The 23,980-nt window shown below is 46.6% G+C and overlaps 1 long non-coding RNA gene and 1 gene segment (V, D, J or C); both read right to left on the bottom strand.

The window, feature by feature from the left end:
- The window catches only part of LOC125614618, a 188,019-nt gene that overhangs the window by 109,362 nt on the left and 54,677 nt on the right, over window positions 1–23,980 (bottom strand).
- On the bottom strand, window positions 4,863–12,944 carry LOC125614619. Its single transcript, XR_007345192.1, has 3 exons — window positions 12,783–12,944; window positions 12,544–12,565; window positions 4,863–4,874 (listed from the first exon to the last, which is right to left on the bottom strand). It is a non-coding gene; the product is annotated as an uncharacterized LOC125614619 (long non-coding RNA).

Raw genomic sequence — 23,980 nt, 5'->3', positions numbered from 1 at the left:
ACCTTCGATATTTCTATGACCTCCTCTGAACCCAGCACTCACTCCTGCACTTCTGGCTGCACACCCCAAAACATGTAGGCCCACTCCCACCTAGACCTGGCATGCTGCTGCTCTCCCACCTCTCAGGTCAAGCTCTTAATACTGAAGTCTATCTTCCTCATTTTCTTCTCTCCTTCCTGACCTTCCAGAAGCTCTAATTCAAGAACACAGGCCTAGTCCAAGGTATTTGCTGTGGACTCGGTCTTCCCCAGTGTGGGCTCCCAGGAGACTCCCCTGCTTGAAGACTCACCAGGATGCTCTTATACTTTGTTGTACTTTGTTTTTTCAGGTAGACGTGAATGAGGCAGGGGCCATGAGGAGTACCTAGTGGAGACTCCTGATCTTCTAGACTCCAGCTCTGCCCCTTACCAGGGAGAAGACTCTGGTTCTGGGGTTGGCTTAGGAGCCTTCACAGGAACTGAGCTTGTAGCTAGAAGAGAAAAGATGCCAACATGACTGCCTTGCCCTGAGCTTCGCACAGACAGACAATACCCCTGCTGCTAGGAAGAACTCAGGCCCATAGCCCACACAGGATGTCTTTGCAGACTGGGGTCACTTCCTGAGTGGACAAAGGCTTATCCTTCTTTTCAGTCCAACACCAGGCATACAGACTCCCCACAGTGGGGATAACAGTCGGACCTTTCCTCATATACCCTTAGGTACTCACCCCAGTCCGCCTGGCTCTCAGGCTCCGCCTGGCTTGAATTGCCATCTTCAATCTGGGCCAGCAGGTGGTGTGCTTGGAGCTCCAGGTTCAAGCCACCCAGGAGGAGCCACATGTATGACAGCAGCAGCTGCAGACTCAGAGAGCCTGGAGGCTGATGGAAAGCCTCAGTGTATAAGTCCACCCAGGTCCCCGGGAAGGAAGGTGAGGCACTGTGGGGAGGCACGTGTGGAGTCAGCAAAACCCTGGCCTCTCCTTCGCCACAGCCTCCAGAGCAAAACTCTGACCCTATACTCCTGAACCTTCCATGGCTCTGCACACACCAATACACCCCAGACAAGACACAGTGCCTGTACTGGCAAGGACAGGACAGGTCACTAGGCAAAGAACCTTCAATGAAGGAGCGTTAGATCCATGGTATTACAGGCCTCTGGGCAGGCCTGACACTCTTCTTCCTCTTGGCTATGTGCTCTCCAACTTGGAATGCACCTTCCAGGAGTGTCTGTCCTCCTGCCCACTCTTCTCAGGGCTCAAGAAACACCCCACCCCCTGGCGTGGGCTGCAATGCTACCTCATTCTCTGTGAGCTCTCACTGAGTCCCCCTGAGCAGCAATGGACCTCTCTTTTCCCATGAGTGCAGACCACATCTCTGTGGCCCTGGGGGAGGACTGGGAGGTGTAGTGTGGTGGGATCCATTGTCCCACGGGCTTCCCCAGAGGATCATGAGTCTACCTACAACTCCCTGCCTTACCCCTCCTACTGTTGAAGCCCCACACCTTACACTGCATGCAGGCAACAGAATTGGAGAGAACAGTCTTTCCTCAGCCTTCCCAAGTCAAATCACCTTGAAGATCCCCATTCTGGAAACAGGAGAGCACCCTCTTGACCCCAAGCCCATTCCATGTTGAAGTTGGTCTAGGGGTCTACCATGTTCACCAAAGAGGACAATGTGCAGTTATGCCTCATGGAGTCAGGGATGCTGTCACATGTAGGATATGTACTCATGGCACCTGTGGTTTAAGGCTGATCCCCATGAAAAGGGACACAATGGCAGTCATTTGCACCCCATTTTTCACTGAATTATGAAACATGACTGGAAACGTGTCTTCACACAGTGGGTGCTTTCTCCGTGTTCATCAGTGAATGAGCCCAAACTGATGATTCCCACATACCTCTCTGGGTGTGGGAGCTGCCAACTCCAAAGCCCTTGTCCAGCTATATCCCAACTAATAAACTTTGTCTCACTATGGAAACTAACATGTCTTTTATTAACACAAAAATGCTTTGCCCAAGGCCTGAGTTATGAGACACCTCTGGCATAGAACTATGTTCTTCACGAAGCCAACATCACACCAGAAAGACCACCTGGCCTCACTGAGTCCATCTGGGAGTGAGCTCAGTGCACACCATTGAGCTGTGGTGCCCAGTGTGTGGGGACTGCTCCACAGACCTCTGTGGACCAGCTGGAGTCAGGATGGTTACTCTGCCTGAGAGGAGTTCACTCCTCTTGCAATGCTGTAGCAGGCACCTCCAGGACTCATCCCACTTGGGGCTAACATTCCACTATGAGCGTGGTTCTCTACCTCACTAGGTATCACAAACCTTTGGGTCCCTGAGAGGTACATGGCATCCCTAAGACCCAGGCATGAGGGGGCTACACCCTTGGGAACAGCAGGTCCAGCACCTGCTGGGTGGGGATGAAATCCCAGTAGATGAACCTCATGTTGCTGCTGAAATCTAGGTTTCTCCCAGAAATGACAGGCAGGAGCTCATTCCTAAGCTGGTCCTGCCTGTAAGGTTCAAGGCTCTCTACCCTGCAGGGCTCATCCATGTTCTGATCATTTTCAACCTGGGTTGGGACCATGAATGGTGGGGTCAAAAATGGAAATGGTGACAAAGAGAAAAATGACTTATCCCAATACACTAGAGTCAAAGCACAATGGGACAGTTCTCATCAGTACAAACACACACACACACACACACACACACACACACACATACACACACACACACTTACACACATACACAGAGTCAGAATAGGAGTCCTGGGCCACTCATCAGGGATCAGACTAGAGGGCATGCTGGTCTCACCTGCCCTGTGCTACACAGTGTTACTCTTGAGCTCCTCTGCAACAATCTCCAGAGGCTCTGGCATCTAGGATAAAGCCTCATCCAGTGTTCCCCCAAAAGGGCAAGGTGACTCCCCTGAGATTCCTGGGGGCATGAGGCTCAGCATGGTTTGAAACAACAGGAGAACATCCTTCTCACTCCAGTGTCTCCAACCAAGTGAGCTCGGATGCCTTGGTCAGTGAAGTGGGTGACTGGATACCAGGGTTCCATGTTCTGTTTGATCCATTGTCAAGGCAATGATGTCATTTCCTGTGCTCCCCATACCTGAGCCCCTTTTCACATAAAACCACTTTCAAAAGCCCTATAGGCTGCTGATTTCTCCCCCATGCCTACCCACATAAACTGCACATGTGTTCACCAACAAATACCCAAATACCCCCACCAGCACCTGCCCAGCTTGGTGCCACTAGAGTTCCAGCTTGGAGCCTTCACAAATGCATTCACAACCAGTCCATCCCTCTCACCAGCTTTGGGACCCTGGTCCCATCATTGTGCCACTCATGGCATGCCCAATCTTTTCTGGAAAGCAGGGTAGCATCTAATCTCTAGGGTTTATTGTGTCTATTGGCCCTTAAAACTCTGTATTCTCTCTGAAACCAGAGATGGGACTCACAGGTGGCTAAAGCAGAAATGTGGAGATGGGACAATCACAAGAATTGGAGAGACAAAAAATGCACCCCAACTCAATCAGGCCTGTGTCCCACACAGGGACGTGGCCAATGTCCGTCCCATCCTGGCTGCAGTTCCCACTCTGCACCATGGCAAGTTGGAGGTGACTGAAATGCAGAGGCTGCTCCCTTCTGCATTACAACTTCCCAAGGCTTTTCCTAAGATTTAAAAAGGGCCCAAGTGCGTCTAGCATTGGGGAGTCTCACAGAGCCTCCGAAGTACCACAGCATCCTGCTGCCCAGAACCAATTCACACCTCACCTCAAGGGGACTCAGACTTTGTCTCTGGATTCATGGGAATAGAAGTGGATGCAGGTGATGGAATATCATCTCCAAGACTGAGTTATGCCAAGTCTATGACCCCTGTCTGCATCCCTGTCTCCAGCACTACTTCCCGCTCTCCCTTCCATCCTCAAAACAAACAAATCTATTTAGCAAGTGTGTCCTGTGATAAAGACATGACAATCACCTTTCCTCTCATCACAAAAGCCCTGAGGCTAGCCAACATGGATCCTACCAGGAACACAGGAATTAACTCAGACTCTGATCCTCCCAGCTGACCCTCAGTGGAGCCTGGTCTCCCAGCCTCCTGAGACAAGGAAACAAGGTGGCCTAGCCGAGCCACCTTGGATGCAGCTGCATACAATCAGAACTTATCAATGCCTCTTGCTCTCAGTTGTGAGTAATTAAAAGGGAGGCAATGTTTCACAACCCTGGACATCAAGTGCAGTCTCCAGGCTTTGGGGTGTGCCTTGGCCTCTTCTGATCTGCCCAGGCCCTCCAACCCACACTGGCCTTTTACCAAACCTCCTCCTAGGGCCAGACTCAATCCTGCCTGTCAATTTCTATTGCCTTCTCCAACACACTGCTCCCAAAAATGAGCAGGGCTGTCTCTCTGTTATCATGCTGGTGCCAACAGCAATGCCACCACACTGACATAATTCTGAGTCCCAACCTAGGCACTCCAGCTGTCCTTGCCACACCTGGCCCTGTTTGGGCTCTGGTTCTTGCTCTTTTCTTTCAAGTGCATGTGCTTTGAGATTTTGTGTCTCTACAGCCACAGATCTGCAGCTACAGCAGGGTAGAGCTCATGAGGGTGACATTCTGAGCCATGTCCAAGCTCATCAGTACCGTTAACTAGGGTGACTTCTGGAACACGGTGATGAGTGAACACATGGGAGGTAGTTGGATCCACCTTGCCTCTGAGGGGCTTCCTTTCAGGACAGGAGTGCTAGGGATGGGAGCCTCTGGCGTGAGATGCTTTGGACAAGGAGTGACCATGGACTCTCATCCCTGGCAACACTGGCTCCACTGAGCATGGAGATCATTGTCATTCCTGGTGGCTAACAATAGCCCTGGGCCCCAGAAAGGACCTCACATTCAAGACTTACACCTGAGTGTGGGTGTCCTCGAGGAAATGAGGTCTCCTGATCCCAGGTACAAAGGGGTAAGTCCTCCAACTTCAGGGGCCATGAAGGGACGTCTGAGTTTCCCTTGTTCTCATTTCCCTCTGCTGAATCCAGGGTGTCCTCACACTTACCACAGTTAGGACCCTGGCCTCATTTCCCAATGAGGATCATTAGACTCCATAAAGGACAGTCTATAAGATGCTCAGTGGACCAACACCCTCTGCACAACCCATAACCCTATTCACCCAAGATGCAAGAGGATTTCTATTCAGGAAAACCAGGAAAGGGAGAACATTTCTCAAGGACACAAGGACATTAGTGGGTGAGGGAGTGCTTAATGGATGGAGAACTATGGTCACCACCAAATTATGGGAGCATATATAGCCCTTTGGGCACAGGTCCATACCCTTTTTTTCCTGTCAATTTTTTCAGAGAAGTGAGACTGTCTCCTCGATGGCACCTCCACACTAAGGGGGTCTCCTACTTCTTCCACAGGAAAATAGTTGGCAATGGGCATCCCACTATGTGTATCTGAAACATTCGGGGGGCATCTGCAGCCTTTCAAGACCCTAGGAATCATGGGGGCACCCCAGCACCAGCAGAGCATTTCTGCACATCACAGCAATCACCCCGGGTGAGAACTCTTCATTCCACTCTGTACTATGCCCTGTTATCTGTACTGATCAGTCCGACCCCTCTCCTTCCTGTTTCTTGATTGTACTGCTATGGTTCCCACACATGGATGCCAGGGTGCTTGTGGCCCACCCCAATTATTTGGGTGCCAAGAACAAATGACACAGTGGAATGTGTCTGGGAACTTCTGGTTGATGGAAGGTCCCACCCTCCATGTTTTCATCTTCAATGTAATGAGTGCAGAGGGAGCCAGGAGGGCTCTGTCAGGTAGAGAGAGGTGGGAGCTGACTGAGCCTCAACTAAGTGCCCAGGACTCTGGGTTCAGAGCTGGTGTTATGTGGAATTGTTGAGAGACGTGAAGAAAACCCAGCTCACTGTATGCAGAGACAGCAGATGCCCTCATGTGGTCAGGCTGCTGTGCTTCCCAGAGCCCCACACACCAACCCAGGTTGCTCCTGAGCACCTCTACCTGGATTCAAAGTACGTGACTCTGCATCTGAGTCATCACATTAATGTTTCCTGTCCCCCCACCCCAAAAGTTCTCTCAGAGACACTGAGTTTCTGCTGGCTCTGGACTTGCCCTTTCCTCTGGTATCCTGGGGCCTCATTAATTAGGAGGTCACATCAATTCTCAGCACACAGGCTGGGCCCACTCAGATCCTAGTAGTATCCAGGCATTGCTTCTATTTATAGTACATCGTGACCCACAATACAGTGGACACATCCTGTAATCAGCTAAGGAAACCACCAGGCACAGGGCCTCCGTGCACACTGGCCTGTAGAGACCTGCAGGAGGAGGGGACCTACAGGCTGCATGGAACCCAAGACCCTAGATGGTGGTATCTGAGCTAGACAGACAGCTCATGGGTACACAGTCACCACTGTCACTGAGAGTGCAATTGAGAAACCCACAGAGTTGGTAGTGGACCTGGTATGCCCACGAGTGGGGGTGAACTGCATCCCTTGAAAATGATGGTGTTCAATTCAAATTTTGTAGGATTTCACTTATCTCAAGTTCGCAATTATCAGCTTCATGAAAAGATAAAGTACAATGCTCTTTTCCTGGGCCTGGGAGCACACTAGAATTCAGTAATGATGGCAAGAGTTTGTCCACGTGAGTTCTGGAGATGCATGGTGGCAACGCCTATGCACCAACATGAACATGCTTAATGCCACTCAACTGTGCACTCCAAAATGGTTCAATTACAAAATGGATATTTGGTGTTGATTACCACAATGTAAACACTTGGGGGACTGCTGATTGACTCATCTTACATAGTTTGTTTTGTGATGACAGAATACAAGACACCGTGAATTCATAGCAAAGATTTTATTTCTCAAATTTGGGAGGCTGGAAGACCAAGACCGGGGGCCAACTTGTAAGAATGTTCTTGTTGTCTCCTCCTTGGGAAGCAGGTGATACAGGGACAAGGACCGCTTTGAGAATCCCCTTCCCAGGGAAGGAGAATCCATGGCCTAAGCACATCTTCAAGTTCCCACCTACTAACACATCAGAATGCAGAGACAGAATAGAATGACAGCCCATGCTTCCCAGAACATCCCAAATTCTTGGCATGACTCCATTTCTGCAACATTTCACAAGTCATGATTTTGGATAAGACAAGAGTTAAGCTAAACACATGGGGAGAGGGCTCCCTTCTCATCTGCTGCTTGCAGTGTTGCATGTGGCCTTTCAAGCCATCACTGAGGTTCTGCACAACAGCTCCGACTGCCCCCCTACCACATCCCCATGAGGCTAACTCACATTCAAGTCCTGAACACTCCCAAGCCCAGAAACCAGAAACATCATAGGAAATCCAAGGGAGATTTGTTCAAGTCTGCCAAAAATACCAATGCACACATGCTCAAGTGTCTTACAAAAATTGTAGAGTATTTTCATCTAAATGCTGCATATCTTCTTCCTGTAGCACTTCCATTATCTCTAGATGACTTCTGACACCTAATACAATGAAAGGGCAGTGTCATTCTCTGTAACACTGTAAGATCCAGGAAACAATTAGGAGAGAAGTATCTGTCCAGAGAGACAAAACTCCTTTCCTGACAGTTTAAATTTCCAGCTGGTGGGGACCATGGATGCAGAAGAATGGGTGCAGGGCCAACTGCACTTTCTTGCTTTGAGGCGAGGAAACACTGCAGCCAGGATGAGGGCTTCTAGGAGCTGATATACTTCAAATCAACATCTGGACACATCTGACCTTCAGGCCGGAAGACTTTCTTGCAGGGGATCCAAGGACGTGCCTATTGTGGGAGAAATCCAAAAGAATAACTTACTTCAAAGGGCATCAAAGAGGTTCAGGAGGGAGGGAGAAAACCCAATTGTCTAGACCACTTTTAGAGGTCAGGGGGTGGGTTCCAATGCAAACACCGCAGTCCCATGGAGAATTCTGCAGTGTGTTGTTGATTAAAGAGAATGTATGAATCCAGGGGTCACTGGGTCCTCTCAGCCATAAGGAGGGAACGTGCCATAAAGGAACTAGGACAAGGGTGAGAAGAAGGCTCAGTGGGGAGAGATCTGAAGGAAGGAAAGTGTATTCATTAGAAAAGTGTCCCCTGAAAATTCTTAGCTACCCAAAAGTCGTGCGAACTTCTATGGAAAAAGAGTCTTTGCACAGTGAAGCTAAGAGCTTACATGATGGAACACAGCACCAACTGGGCCCAAATCCAATATCTGATATTCTTATAGGAAGAGGAGAGTCTGGACCCAGAGACCAAGGAGACTTGGGGATACAGCCTATGTGAGGATGGAGTCAGGAGGGGATGCCCATACGTGAACCACAGATTGTGGGCATCAGTAAGAGAGTGAGCAAGGACTGATAGAGTTGGGGGGACACTCCCCTAGAAACCTGGGAGGGGTTGTGGCACTGGGACAGCCCAAAACCTATTGTGTTGAGCCTCTGGAGCTCAACGGAAGACCCTTCCTCTGTTGTCGGCCACCCAGTTGACAGGGTTTGGTTGCAGCAGGCCTAGGACCCAGCTGAAGGTCTGAGCATGTTGGCCATGCAGGTTAGATCTGGGCCACAGATATGCCCTGATGACTGTAGGGTCTCAGCCCTGAGGCAAGACAAGCACTAAGTCAGGCCAGCTGGGGAAAGGGCTAGGAACACACTGTGGGGGCTGGTGCCTGTGTTACTGGGAGCACTTCTGGCCCTAATTCCCTGATCTGCTGCCAACACAGGCTACAGAGGAGGGTACAGGGACACAGAGCACAGATCTGCCCCACTCAGTTGTCCCAGGCATATACCATGGCCAGCAGCTTCTTGCCATGTCCGTTGAGTCCTGAAGCGGTCCCCTCTTCCCATCCTAAGAGCTCTTCCCTTCCTATGTGCAACTACCTCCCCACTGTCTCTGGCAATATCTACTCGGTGAGATGACAACATCCCTGGGTACTGCTCTCTCATCCCAGGACACTGTGGTCCCACACACCCTGATGAAATGGGCCACCTGGAGGCTGGACCTGGAGGTTGTTGAGGCTGAATGGCAGGTGTGGTCCTCTGACACTTTATTATTTAAGTTAAAAAAAAACAGGTCTTGGTGCTCAAAAATATTTGATTTGCACATCCTCATCCCCCAATACCAATATTTTCATTATTTCCTCAATATATGAAATCTTACTAGCAGAAAGTTAATTTTGTATTATACAAAGATGATTGAAATAACATTGGTATAAATAATCATACCAATTACCATACTTTCAATTTTTGTTCTCCTTTCCTGTTAGAAACCGTTTGGATACAAGAGAACAGAGGACAGACTCATGGAAGTGCTTGAAATGACAAGAACCTCCCATTCAAGCTTTCATTCAGTCCTGGACAGGCTAAGACCAGGCCACTTTGAAATCTTCTCCAAAGAGTCTACCAGAAAGAATCCTCTGACTGGTCACTGACTGAGCCATAGGAACTAGATAGAAAAGTCTTCACATGTTGAATATGTTCTTTACCTCAGAATACTTGACAAGCATTGATATCCATCTCTTGTCACCTTGCTCCCCAGCCAACCATTCTTCAACAAATTCAAAGGAGCAACTCATGCAAGTACACAGAAAGGGATGTTCACTACACACATCCATGTGTGAAAAAGACAACTGGTATTTCTAGTTTGGGCTATCTCAAGTGAAATCCCTTCTGCATGACCTCCACAAACCAAAAGAAAATATTTGTGAAATTCCCAAGTAGAAGACAAGATACACTTGCCAAGGAGGCAGTGCCAACAATTTTGACACTACAAATGAAGTGTGTGTGTTTAGGAGGAATTCACAGTTTCCATGAGAAAGTCCCATGAAATCAATTAGGACGATCCATGCCCTAGCCCTACCATGCAAGAGATGTGACCTTGGAAGAGTCACTTAGTCTTAGTAACCATCATCACTAACCACTAAGCCAATGAATAAAGGTCCTCAGGTGTCAAGCTACAAAACGCGGAATGAGCATGGATGAGGATGGGTGGGAGAATTCTCCCCCTCTAACACAATTATGGAAGGCTGTACCTGCCCTCAAGTGGCTGGGGGCCAGGGATCCTGCGACAGAGGGGGATTCCAAACCTCACATCCCCTGACCCAGGCCAGAAGACCAGGTAGAGTCCAAGGACTCTGTGGTGGCCCAATGGCAATAAAGGTTAAAAGGAACTAGGGATCTGCCTGGACCATCAATCCCCTACTCTGAGCAGGGCTGCATGATGAGGACAGAGGCCATCCACAGCAATCGGCCTTTACGGGGAAACTGAGGGACTGCAGGCTGCCTCTGGCTCACTGAATCAGGGTGATGTTTTCATAAAGCAAGACCACTTTGTCACATTTGACCAGCAGCTCATGTGCTGACAGCACAATGGCTGGCTTGACTCAGGCCCTGAGAAACAAAATAGAAATTTCACAGCAAACCCATCTTTAGCTCTTCCCCATCATCAGAGACTCTGATTCAATTCTGTCAAGAAAGGTGTCTGAAATGGTGTCTAAACATGCTGGGGACTCACCTCTGTTTGGAACTTTTCAGGAAAAAGGAGATAAAATCTCATGAAGCAACTCTTCTCTCTCTTCTAGCCCATGGGCAATGCAAGGAACATGCATGATACCAGAGGCTCACTTTTCTCTTCTCATGTCTTTTAGAAATGAATCATTAATGCTTCCTTCAAGGTCAAGCCGAAGCCTGCATTCCCAACTGCACAGAAGTGTTTGAGGGCACTGACTCCCTTAAAAAAAGAAGAAAAACAGGTCATTAAACAGGCATATGGATTAGAGTACATGATCAATGAGCTGTCCTCCCTGGAGCCTTCCACATGACCATCTTCCACATTCACAGAGCAATGCTTTGCCATTCTCAAAGACCAGGAGACCATGATGCTCATCACCAGGAAGTTAATAAGAAACTTGAACGGAGAAGCATGGATTGCAGAAGGTGTCACACCAAGGATCTTCAGCACAGCTGCTAGAACACAAGAGCTTAACTTCAGTATTGATTTTCTGCCACCTACCAATTACGATATTCATGTCAAGCACAACATGCAGACATGCAAGTAGCAGGAGACATCGCACATCCATTCCTGAAGTGGGCAACATCTGCATTGGAACAAGGAAGTATCTTATCCTTACTCATAAAAATCATCAGAAACAAAGAATACAATGGATGCAAGATTTCTCATTTCACTATTATTTAGCTGTTGAAATTCCCTATTAAATAATACCTCCTCCAAAATAAAAATTATCTCAGACATGTGCCAACTATTCAATGGATGACATTTTAAAAATTACGGCCCTTACTTACTATTTATGTATGCTATATCCCTGCCTAAGGCTCTTTGGGAAAGGAGCACATAGAATTGGATCTTTGAAAATCTCACATTTGCTGATAAATATTATTGCCTATGTCAGGCATGGCAAAGTGAAAAGTGGGACTTTGGATACTCAAAGAACACAATGTTGTGGGACTCCCCTGATTCATAGACAGCATATGGTTTCTATGAAAGCCAGTGAGGGAGCAGGAGTAAGGAAGCTGATTGAACAGATGACTTCAGGGGATACTGACGGATAGGCCAAATTGAAGAACATGTTCCAGCTAACCATTGGTATTTGGGCTCCTGAGCTCAGACCTGTTTTTAAAAAAGGTGCAAACTGGCAGTGTTCATGTACAAAATGTCTACCATTTAAAATTGGTAATTTCAATGGCATCTAGTTACACATCTGATAAAATGTGCTGCCAACTTATGAATTTCATTCTAACAACAACAAAAAAAAAAAAAACACAGAATGAGACATATAAAGATAAAACCTTGTCTTCACCAGGACTCCTAGAAATAGGTTTTATTTGGCTCATGCAAATATCTTTCAATACAACTTCTGATTTCTGAATGAACCCATTCAATATTATACTGCAAAGATCACTAGGTTTTCTTTACAGAGTATTCTCTTCTTCTTTAAGCTTCACATAGAAAATGTCTCACGGGACATATGAGGGGAATGACCCAAAGGATGAGAGAATGGCTGGAACCATTCCCAAATGTGCCCATGTAGCCTAAAGTTTGAAGACACCTAATTGTACTCTAAAACAACTATGAACCTATTTGATACATTAATTAATAAATATTACCACTTTACCACTTGAATCAAATCACAGAAAATTGAAAACAGATGATCATTTTCTTTGATACCTTTACTTCTGTTTCATTACATCTTGCCAGCCACCAGGGAGGCTGAGGCAAAAGGAATGTTTGAGGTCAGCCTTGGCAACGTAGATCCCGTGGCTGAGGGGAAAAAAATTTACAGGGGTCTCTGAGGGTATAGCTCAGGTAGGTCACTTGCCTAACAGGCTCAGGGCCCTGGGTTAAATCCCCAGAACCCATGTATACACAAAAAGTGACCTTGGAACATGTTTTAAAATGATGGGTCAGGTACACAGAAGGAAACAGGAAAGGGTTTTAAAGCAAGGACTGAAAACAAAATTCACAGGTGCAACAGGAAAAATAGACACAGAGACAGTGAGACCTGAAATACCTGGGCAGGTCTCTCTTTTAAACTGGCCTCCTGATTTACATATTGCCATACTAGTGTCTGTTATATTCTGCTGCCTTTGTAACTGATGTGATTCTGCAATCTGTATATGGGGTAAAAAATGGGAGTTCATAACCCACTTGAATCAAAGTGTGAAATATGATATATCAAGAACTATGTAATGTTTTGAACAACCAACAATAAAAATTAAAAAAATAAAAATAAAAAATAAAAAAATAAACTGGCCTCCTGCTCCCCAGGTCACACTGGGCTCCTCTGTTGCCCTCCCACTCTCCAGGGGGCCTGCGGGTCAGGCCACCTCTTCTCCTCTGAGGTCCGTGGCACAGGTTACACTGCTGAGGCCACCACATCCTGAACAGGACCCTGCAAATAAAAATCCACTCAGCTGACCTGCGGGGCTGTCAGCTCAGCTGGTGACCTAGGGTGGAACAGCAACTAAATAGCCTCCTCACCTGTCCCCAACTTCCTAGGTGTGAGGCCTGTGGCTGCCCCTCATGGCCGTTGGACCCTGTGGATGCATCCCTGGATGCTGGGCTTTTCTGTGGGAAATGGCTCCTCAGCCAGGGGCATGGGACTGCTGCCCAGGAGGAAAGGGCTCCAGCAAAGGGGCCTGCCACTCTCCTTGCTTATAGGGGACACTGTGACATAGGCCAGGCAGGGAGAGTGGTGGCCCAGAGCAAGACAGAGCACTGGATGGGCATTGCTTGTAAAATGACTACTGTGGGTCAGAACACCAACAACCAATTGCTATCTGCATTAAAATATCACTCAGAACCATTTTTCTACCTCTATTATGTGACTGTATTCCATTCTCCATGAGTAAGGTCAGGGGCATGTATCATTCTGTGCTTGCTTCTATCTCTTATCCCAGAGGCCCCTGGCACTGTTTGTGCTCCAGGACTGGAAGCTCTCTTACCATAGGGGTTTTTTGTTATTTTTTTTAATTTGGTATATGTGACAGCAGAATTCATTTTGATTCATTGTACACTATTGCAACACAACTTTTCATTACCTAATTGGACCGATGTAGCCTGTAGCATTTCACCCTTTGTTACTTACCATGTACCTGGGGGAATAATGTCCATCTCATTCCACCATGATCCTGCCTCCATATGCCCTCCCCTCCCCTCCCTCGCCTTTGGCCAAAATTTCTCCATTTCTCATATTCCCCCCATTTTGGATCAGCATCTATTTCTCAGAGAGAACATTCAGCCTCTGGGTTTATAAAATTGGCTTACTTCACTTAGCATGATAGTCTCCAACTCCATCCATTTACATGCAAATGCCATCATTATATTCTCTTTTAATGCTGAGTAACAGTCCATTGGGTTTATATATTACAACTTTTTTTAAATCCTCGGCAGACCATCCAGGTTGTATCCACAGTTTAGCTATTGTGAATTGAGTTGCTATAAACATTGGTGTGGCTGTGTTACTAGAGTATGCTGATATTAAGTCCTTTGTGTGTAGATTGAGGAGTGGGGTAGCTGGGCCAAATGGTGGTTCCAAGTTAAGTTTTCTAAGGAACAATAGAGTTTTGAACTGATTGTTGGTCACTTGATGGTACTCCATAGGTTCGTCCAAGCCTGGCTTGCATCTGCCTCCCCCCATCCTCTGGGATGAGCCAGATGCTCAGTTGTGTCATCTGCAGTAAAGATGGCTTTCCTATGTCCTGTCCCTCATCATCTTGCAGTGCTGGGTCTGCCCCCAAGATGGAACTGAGCAGTGGATGCACAGGCATTGCTCCAATGTCCTGCTACCTCCTGAGATGGAAGGAACAATTCTGAGGTTTGTTGTATATCCATCCCTGACCTGCTTTTGCTGTCTCTCCTTAAAGTCCTAAGTGACCTCATTCCACTTGTTCTAACAAGACTTTAGACATTCCCATTCTCCAAAACAATGGCTTTTTTCCTCTGATCAATACCCCTCATTCAACACCCACATTTGCAAGTTGCTGCAAAGATAAAAAATTAGGTGCTATACTAAAATTCTCAGAACAGATGCTCTAGCATTGAAAATGCTGCAGAGACACTTGGTTACACCACAAACAGGCTGTGCCATTGAATTCAGGTCCTTCCCTGTTGGGAAAGGAGGTCAAGTTTTATCCAGATGCACCTAATAGAATTATCTCTCTTCTCTGGCTTTGATTCTTCAGAATCACACACACACACACACACACACACACACACACACACACACACACACAAACACACACAAACTCAATGTAATAAAATTCGAACCACAGCATCCATATCAATATGTTAAATACTAATTATTTACAGAAGAAGGTTCTAGACCATGTGTTTGCTTGACGTTATTGTTTTTATTATTTTCTCAAGAGGCTAGGAGCAAAGAGGATCCTGTGGCTGTCCTCCTTAAAGTCTTCCATGGCTCTTCCTTTCTGGCAAGACTCATAGGTTGCACAGCCAGGAAGGGGAATGACGTTGGAGGCCAGAGCTAAGGACAGCCAAGTCTGTGAAATCAGATTTGTTGTTTTCTCGCACAGTTTGGAACACTGACCACCTGAGGCCAAAGATCTGTCCAGAGAGTCACCTTTGAAAACACTTGTGTTTACACATGGAAGGCACATCTTCACGGAAAGATTAAAGGAAGGAAATGTGACTTATAATTATTGTTAATCGTGTTATCTGTTGTATATACTAACATGGCCCATGATGAATGCCAAATTTATGCCCATTTTCCAAATCACACAGATACACACACACATACAAATTCCAACAATTAAAATATCCATGACATCCTATCAAATAATTGTCAAAAATGGGTAAAATTATATGTATAGCAAAGGAATTTCAGAATAAGCTGCTGAATTTTTAAAATGGATCAATTTTTAAAACCCATCGATATGATGTCTTTGGGTAAGCTACATCAAATATATGTTTATTCAGTGCAAAGTATTTGTGTCCTTCAAGAAAATGTTTCATGATAAAAATAGGCCAGGAGCCAAAACCTGGGATTTTCTCAGTTGAGAGAAGCCAGGAACTTTGTGTTTCATTGGAGAGTTTCTGCCTAAATCTCAGAAGCTGGACCTCAATGGCATGATCTGATAGTGGGTTTATTGGAGAATGTCCCCATTCTTAAAATAGTATGGACCATAGCCTGCTAGGCCAAGGGTAGTTTTGAGTTCTGGCTTCTATTTGATGCCATTTTCCCCTCTCTGCTCCCCACTCAGTTCACTCTTGAAAGGCCTTCTGTTATGCCAGCCATAGTGACATCTGCTGGCAGACATAGGAAATCACAAATCTGTGGGGACCCTCTCAACCAAATCTTGTTAATGCTGCCATTTATCACAGGGGCAGGGGTGCAGGCTCTGGAGGGCTGGGCATCATGTCATTTCTCCCATACCCCTCTCCCAAGAGAGCAACCATGTCTCAAGCAGCCAGTTTCCCACCTTCCATGCACAGAACTGAAAGTCAGGCAGATGCTAACCCCAATGCTAGCATGGGCCCTGGAAAAGAAGCCACCACTCCAGGTGACAATAGACTTGACTGGATGCTTGGGGACTGAAACAAGAGATTTTTCACCCACATCTGTGCCCTCCTCATTTTCAGCAGGCCTCTACCTGTGGCTAGGAGAGGAGTGGAGATTTTTCCCCCACCTGGCCCCACTGTCTCAGCACTGCTTTAAAGGCAAACTTGAAACCAGGTGAGTTTAAAGGAATTATTCCAACTCAGAGTTTCTTTTCTTCTGAACTAATGCAGGAGATGTCCACTTTGCGTTTCTGAGAAGTTCATGGTGTCGTAAGAACTCCACATCACTTTGGCTACTCAAAGTGGGGTCCCTTGGTCAGCAGCACCAGCATCCCTGCGCAGAGCCTGTTAGAAACACTGCCACTCAAAGGTGCTGGAGTTTTTTTTTTTTTTTAAGAGAGAGAGAGAGAGGGAGGGAGAGAGAGGATTTTTTAATATTTATTTTTTTTAATTATTGGCGGACACAACATCTTTGTTTTGTATGTGGTGCTGAGGATCGAACCTGGGCTGCATGCATGCCAGGTGAGCGTGCTACCGCTTGAGCCACATCTCCAGCCCAGTGCTGGAGTTTTGCACTGACAGAAGCCACGTTTGAAACGAGCCCCGAGTCGATACCTGCACACACCCAAGTTCATGTGCTTGTACCCCACACTGGGTTCCTCACCTTGGCACCCTTGGCCCATCAGGCCAGATCCTTCTTAGTCTACAGAGGTCTTCCCCGTGCAGTAAAGACATTCAGCAGCACCCATGGCCTCTACCAGAGATGTGCACCAGCACCCCTGACTTGTGATAACACAAAAGTTCTCCAGGCTTTGTCAAATGACCCCAGAGGTGGGGGAAAGTCACCTGTGTTGAGACCCATCAGCTTCAGGGTCACCTGGAACCTTGTTACAAACACACATTCTCAGACCCTACCCCAGATTGGCAAAACCAGGACCTCCAGTGGGGTCCGGGAATCTGATTAAACTCTGTGTGAGACACAGGTAGTCTGAGGTAGAAGAGGACTTGTGAAAGGCCATGCTGAGAATCACTATTTGGTGACAGAGAAGTCACAGGGGCCACAGCATGACCTAGAGGTTGCAGGATGTGGGTGATAAAGAGCCCAAAGCTGGAGCCACATGGGAGGGTTTGCATCCACACTTCCCTCTGTGCTATCTCCATGACCTTGGCCAAGTGACCTGATCTTTCAGTGCCTCAGTTGCCACCTATGGAAAATGGGGAAAACAAAAGCACAGTTCCTCCTTCAATGATTGAGGGATGAGGAAACTTTTATATTAAGGTGTTTAGAAGAGTGCTCCGCACCAAGAGCTTGTCCCTGATTGTTGAGTCCCCTACAAGCCAGCCAGGCAGGTGCTTCATTCTCTGCCACATCCTCATCAGGGAGCCCTGGCCTGGCCTGGACCAGGGTCTCAATAAACATTGGTGGAGAAAGGCATTGCAGTGCCCATGAGGACATGAGGACACCAGCAGAAGCCCTCTGTCTCGGGGGCTTGAACGTTGCTGTGGATCCTGTTTGTTCTGCAAAGGGCTCCCAGCTTCCTTGATCCGATTGTATTAGAAGGTGTCCTTGAAAATGTGGCAACTGGGCAAAAGTGAACTTCTCCATCCATGTGGATTAGACGGGACCTCAGGTAGATCTGCAGGCATGTTGTAACCAACAGTCAATCAACACACGCTTAGAAAATCATGGAAAGGCTAATGATGGGGGTGGGGTGCTTCACAGATGCTGGGTGTTTTCTTCCTCTACTTCTAGGATTCTCTCTACCCACCTCCTCAAGTCAGCTATACAACTATCCCCATTTCAGATATGCAAACACTGAAGCCCCAAGAGGTTACAGAACATACCCAACATCATTGTCTAGTAAGCAGTGAAAGTGTTCTTCTCATGCTGGTCTCTGATTCTAAACCTACAACTGCCTTTCTTCCCAGGGCACCTCCTGGTCTGTGCACAGGGAGTACATGTCTTAAGATTGAGAGAACAATCCTAATTTCAAACCTTCTACCTCACGTTAAGCTGAAGATAATCCTAAGCAGCAAAGCACTGTCTTATTTAGTTTAAAAACTCCATCTGTGATAGAAATGAGATTTCTATGCCACAGCCCCACCAGACAGACCTGAAAAGAAGGCAGAGTTACCACAGGAGTGTGGAGAGAGAGGACAAAATTCAAGAAAGTGAAAAACATAGAAGCAAGAGCTGAATACACTAGAACACACAGGACTAGCAGAGAGAGCGCAGCTGAGAGGCCTGGAGCAGGGCTGGGGAGAGCCAGCGCATTCCACAGGTATTCTTGAAGGTCTGCTGTGTGCCTGGCACTATGCTGAGAAGTAGATGCTGCATTGATCACAGTCTCTGTCCTTGCCATGCTAAAGATCCCAGTCTGGGGATTCAAAGCTGGATGTCATTGTCCAGCACTATGCCATTTCTTCACACCCCAGCTGACCTCCAGCCCCCAGCACCATGGCCCATTTGCCTATAGTGAAGGCCAGCAGCAGGTTCCTGCCATGGCTGGCAGGAGTGGGTGGAGAACCCCCCAGGTCTCTCACCCTGTAGGAGGGCTTCTATTAGTAGCATGATCTACTTGGACCCCCATCAGTCATTAGCAGTATCCTGCTTATTTGCTCAGTGCAACAACTGGCTGGTACACCCTGTCTTCCAGTTCCTAATCACTTCCTGTTCCCACCTGGAGTTTTCTAGAATTGCTTCTCAAGAAACCTACTTGCTAACAAATCTGGATCACTGGGTCCCCACACTTTAATCTCAGGGATGCCAGAGCATGACAGAAGGTTCTAGAAAGGTGTGCAATGATCCCAGTCTATTTGGCAATTTTACTCCTGTTTTTAATTCTCCTTGGCTGCTCTGACTGCCCTTATAGGTTTAGGAGAAAAGACAAGCCATGTTTTGGCATGTAAAATGCATTCAGGCCAAGTCTCTTTCACACAACCTACCAAGTAGGGGTAGAATCTCATGAAATTTTAAGGACAATAGAATGCCGAATGTCTACTCATTCCAGTGAAGATGTTCTTCAAATAAGACTTAGAAAAATGTCCTCAGAGCAGATTCTATCATTCTGCATTTGCTTCTGAAATTTGAGGGCACCTGTAGGCACACAGTTCTAAAGAGCCCAGGAAGACAAGGTTGATACCCAGTTGAGTTGGCATATGATGTACCAGAGCTCAGGACTTCAAGGCTGCTGTCAGGTTGTTCCTGGGCTCTTCACTTTCACTCAATGTCTTTTTGCTGGTGATATAGTTTAGCAATGGATTACTGGGCCAGAGATTTGTTCAGTATTCCTCAGCAGTAGCAAAACACAGTCACCAGTTGTAGGTAGCCAAATCAAGGTGAGAAACATGATAGATATTAATGCTCACAGCTCCACACCCCCAACCTGCCCCTCAGCGACCATGCTGTCTAGAATATACATCATGCTTAATTGCTGTGGAAGAATTCTACATCTAGCCAAATCACACAAGCTTTCAAAAGCCAGTCCAATAACATTTAGAGGCTTCACTTTCCAAAGCAATCTTGCCAATGGCTGAGTGCCCACACACTTTATTGGCACCAACCTCACCTCCTTTTAGAATGCCCACATCAACCAAAACATCATTGCCTATGTTGGACGAGCAGGCTCTCCGACAAACAATGTGTTTTCAGATGCATGTGAATGAATTAGTATTTACCAACAATTACGGGAAGAAAAAAAATCACTCTCTAAGAAATTATGTTGGAGCAGCTCTGTGATATAGACCATCCACCTCTCCTGCATCCTCTCTGTGTTCCTCTGCCTGGCTGGACCTCCACCTCAGCCCAGAAGGATGTGTCCTTTCTAGTTAGAAGCCCTGTCATGGCTTCCATTTCCAGGCTCTGATTCCTGGTTAACTGCAGCCAGAGCTCACTTTCAAGGTAGTCTCTTCAGATCCCTTCCCTACCCTAACCACAGTGTGGGCTCTGGCCCCACCCCTTACTCTCTACACCACCATTCCATATTATTGTCTTCCTGTTCCTCTCTGTGACCCAGACTGCCCATGGCCGACCCCACACAACAACAAGCTGTTGAACCAGGTGCCATCAGAGTGTATAAATGACCAGAGATTGATAACTTGAAGATTTCACAGAATAGTTAATGAGACATTCTGACCAGTCAAATGACATAAGAGGAAGTCAATGAATTCTAACCTCAAGGGCAAATCCTATGGTACAGTGACTGTCAAATTCAGCTGCACACTGGAGCCACTTGGGAGCTGTACATAGTACTGACCGCTGGACCACCCACTGGCCCTGGGCTGATGGAATGGCTCTGGGCTAAGATGGGACACTGAGGTTTGTAAATTACCAGTTGAATATAATATAAAGCAAACATTGAGAACATTTCTTTTTCCCCCACATGAAGAACTGTGGGCATACAGATGCAGAAGTACACAAATCTCCAGCATATAGCTATTGAGGTCCATAGATTAAGTGCACTGCAGTGACCAGCACCCTGGATAAGAACATTACCAGCCCCCTGGAAGCCTCCTATTTCCACCTTCCCAGGTGATCACAGCCCTGCCATCCAAGAATGGAGGAGTCCTCCCTGCTGAGAGATTTCAGTGTGGAGAATGGAGAACATCTCTCTCCTCAGAGTCCCTGCTTTGACAACAAGTGCACTGGAGAAGTTTGAATCAAGTGGGAGGCACATGGGCAGGCTTCCTGGATGAGGCCCTATTGAAGGGAGGATGGGATCTGAGGAGTGGATCAGAGAGAGGAAAGATGGGAAAGGGAGGGAAGCTGGCGAGGACAGGGCAGCAGCATCACTGGAAAAGAGGCCTCCAGGAGGAAATGCTACAGACTCACAGCTGAAGACACCCATGTGGGCCTGAGGTTTCAAGCACAGCCTTCCTTGACAATGTGTGAGCTTCGTGTTATGCTGGACTTGGATGAGTTTAGTGGTAAATGACATGAAGCAACCCACATGCAACAAACAGGTTTACTGGTGGCACAAAGGCTTCAAAGTGAAACTGTCTACCAGTTATTACAAGTCATTCTGTGGCACTCTAGTTCAACCAGGGACAGCCACAAATTGCTCACTGGGAACACACTTTGCTCCCACAAGTGGACGCTGCTTGCATGAACCACTTAACTTCTGAGCTTCTAAGCTCTCCTGAGCAAGCACATTCAGAACCCACTTCTGGCCCAATAGGAAAAGTGTACCTGCAAGAGAGTCCTTGTCTCTCTGATCACCAACTTTAAAGAGGAAAGCTGCCTTTTGAAGAAAATCTATTTGCCAGTGTTTCACTGAAATCAACGTTTCCCACTCACTCAGAAAACAAAATAGAAACACAGGAGCCTTCATGCAGGGAACCTGAATTTCCAATGGAACAGATGCTTTAGAGAGAAACTGAGAGTGCCGGCTCTGAGAAGCGGTTCGGCTTCATGCAGCTTCAACCAGAAACAAAACCCAATGTGCTTACAGAGAACAAGACCATTCCTTTAATTGGAAGCTGCCTTCACAAAATGCTTCCATTCTGCACTTTCAAGCTTTTCTAAGCCAGCATGTTCAGACAACACTTTACACCCAAAGTGCAAATTGTGCTACCCAGAGAGCCCTTGGACCTAACATCACCACTATTCATGTGGAACGTTGGACGGTTGACAAGACCAATGGCCCAGAGATTCATTGAAATCTTTTTTCTCAAATTTTTCTTAAAACTCACTGGAAATGAAGGTGCCCACGAGCAACAAACTTTGCTTTATACAAGACACAGAAACTTCTAAGTAAAGCCATTGACTGCTGGCTCTGAGAAGGGGTTCCAATTCCTACTAGTTCAACCAGGCCCAAATCCCAATGTGCTCTCTAGGAACACTTTTACATCCTGCAATTGAAGCTGCTTGCACACCCTGCTTCTCTTCTGCACTTCACACTCTTCTCATCGAGCACATTCAGAAAACAGTTCAGGCAAAGTGCACTAGCAGGAGAGCCCTTGTACCTCAGAGCACTTGCTCAGATAGGAAGCGTTGGAACTGCTGGGTGGGTCAATTCCTCAAAGATTCTTTGGAATCCATTCCTCCAACGGATTCTGAAAACTATCTTGAATTTGTATGAGCACATCTGTAATGACTTGTGTATTACTGAGGGTGTAGATGGTTCCAAGTAAAACTGTGCCATCAGCTCTGACAAGAGGTTCTGCTTCCTGCAAGTTCAACCAGGGAAAAACTGCCATGTATTCACTAAGAACAAAGATACTTTATGCACAAACATTTTCTGTTTGCCCCCTACAAATGGATCTCAGGATGCACATTCACAACACTTTTCCTGCAAAAACACGACAAAGTACCATTGCAAAAGTCCACTCTGGTTAGCATCACCAACATTGATTAGGAAATTAATTGTTTAAGGTTTCATTGTATTCCCTTGGTCTCTTTCTTCTAAAAACTCATTGAAACTGCAGGTACCTGAAAGCATCCAACTAACCAATGACTAAGAGCACAGTTGTTTCCAATGGAAACTGTGCCTACAAGCTCTCAGAAGCAGTTGGATTTAAGGCTACTTCAGACAGGTACAAAGCTCAATGGGCATGATGAGATAAAAGTCATTTCATAATGTGGAAACTGCTTGCCAAAATTCTTCTGTACTGCACTTCCAAAATATTCTCAGGAAGCACACTCAGAGCACAGTTTCCACCCATATGCAAAGAGTGCTAGCAAGAGAGCCTTTGGACCTAAGTTCAGCAACTTGGAGAAGAATTATGGGTCCACTGGGAAGAGCAATTCCCCAAGGTTGATTGAGATCCATTGCTCAATTTATTGTCACAGAATTCACTTTAAATGCAAGTGCCTGCCTGCATTGAACTCGCATTGACCAATTGTACAGACACTTCAAAGAGAAACTGCCTCCTCTGAGAAGAAGTTGTTCTTCATGCTAGTTTAAGTAGTGACAAACCCCAATGTGCTCACTGAGAACAAAATGAGATCCTGAATGTTGAAGCTACTGAGAGACTGCTTTGCTTTTGCACTCCCAAACTACTATCAGCAAGCACATTCAGAGCTGAGGTCAGGCCCAAAATACAATGTTGACTTACAAGAGAATCCTTTCACCCAGGATCACCAATTTCAAGAAGGCAACAAGGACTGCTGAAAAGATCAATTCCACAAAATCCCATGGAAATCCACTCATCAGACCTTTCTGATAACACTTGAAATGCAGGTTTCTGCATGCAAGGAACTCTGGATGAGAGATGGCAAAGATGTTTCCACATGCAAACATGCCTACCAGCTCTGAGAAGCCATTCTAATTCACACTCTGTCAGTGACCAGCGCTGGCTTAATGAAAGAAGGTTTGATTCATGATTAATTGCTAGGGAGTTTTAAATTAAACAGACAAGACTCTTATTACTTTTAATACCAGCTCCAGGATGGCTTCTCCTAGCTCCTGCCTCTAGCCACCTAATGCGGTGGCAAGGTTTACAGAAGAGACTAGCAAGGGAAAGAGAGAGAGAGAGAGAGAGAGAGAGAGAGAGAGAGAGAGAGAGAGAGAACACTCCAGGGAGTTGACTTTTTGGGGAACAAAAACTTCCAGGGAAAATCCCACCAAGTGAAGGTTAAGGGGGGCAACATCCCAAGGTCAGGGGTGATGACTGGGTCTTCAGGGTAGTGGCCAGACATGCCTCTAGAAGGACAAGTCCTCCACCTGGGAAAGGGTGGGGAATAGCTCTGATACAGCTGTGTCTAAGTGCCTCTCACCAAGCCAGGGAGGTAACTCAAATCACATGTGAGGATGGCCTCCCACATATTCCCCCTTTTTTCTTTTAAAAAGCAAGCAATGATTTACTCTCTCAAGTCTCTGCACTCTCGTTCTGAAGACTTGCCATTCTATAATTACAACAACAAAAATAAGAATTAAAAGCAAAGAGAATAATCTAATAATGCACCAGGCTGAGTGTTTAAGAATATT

This window comes from Marmota marmota, unplaced genomic scaffold (assembly GCF_001458135.2).
Source record: "Marmota marmota marmota unplaced genomic scaffold, marMar, whole genome shotgun sequence".
Taxonomy (NCBI): domain Eukaryota; kingdom Metazoa; phylum Chordata; class Mammalia; order Rodentia; family Sciuridae; genus Marmota; species Marmota marmota.
The sequence above is the reverse complement of the archived record's forward strand: the minus strand, read 5'-3'. Positions and strand labels throughout refer to the sequence as shown.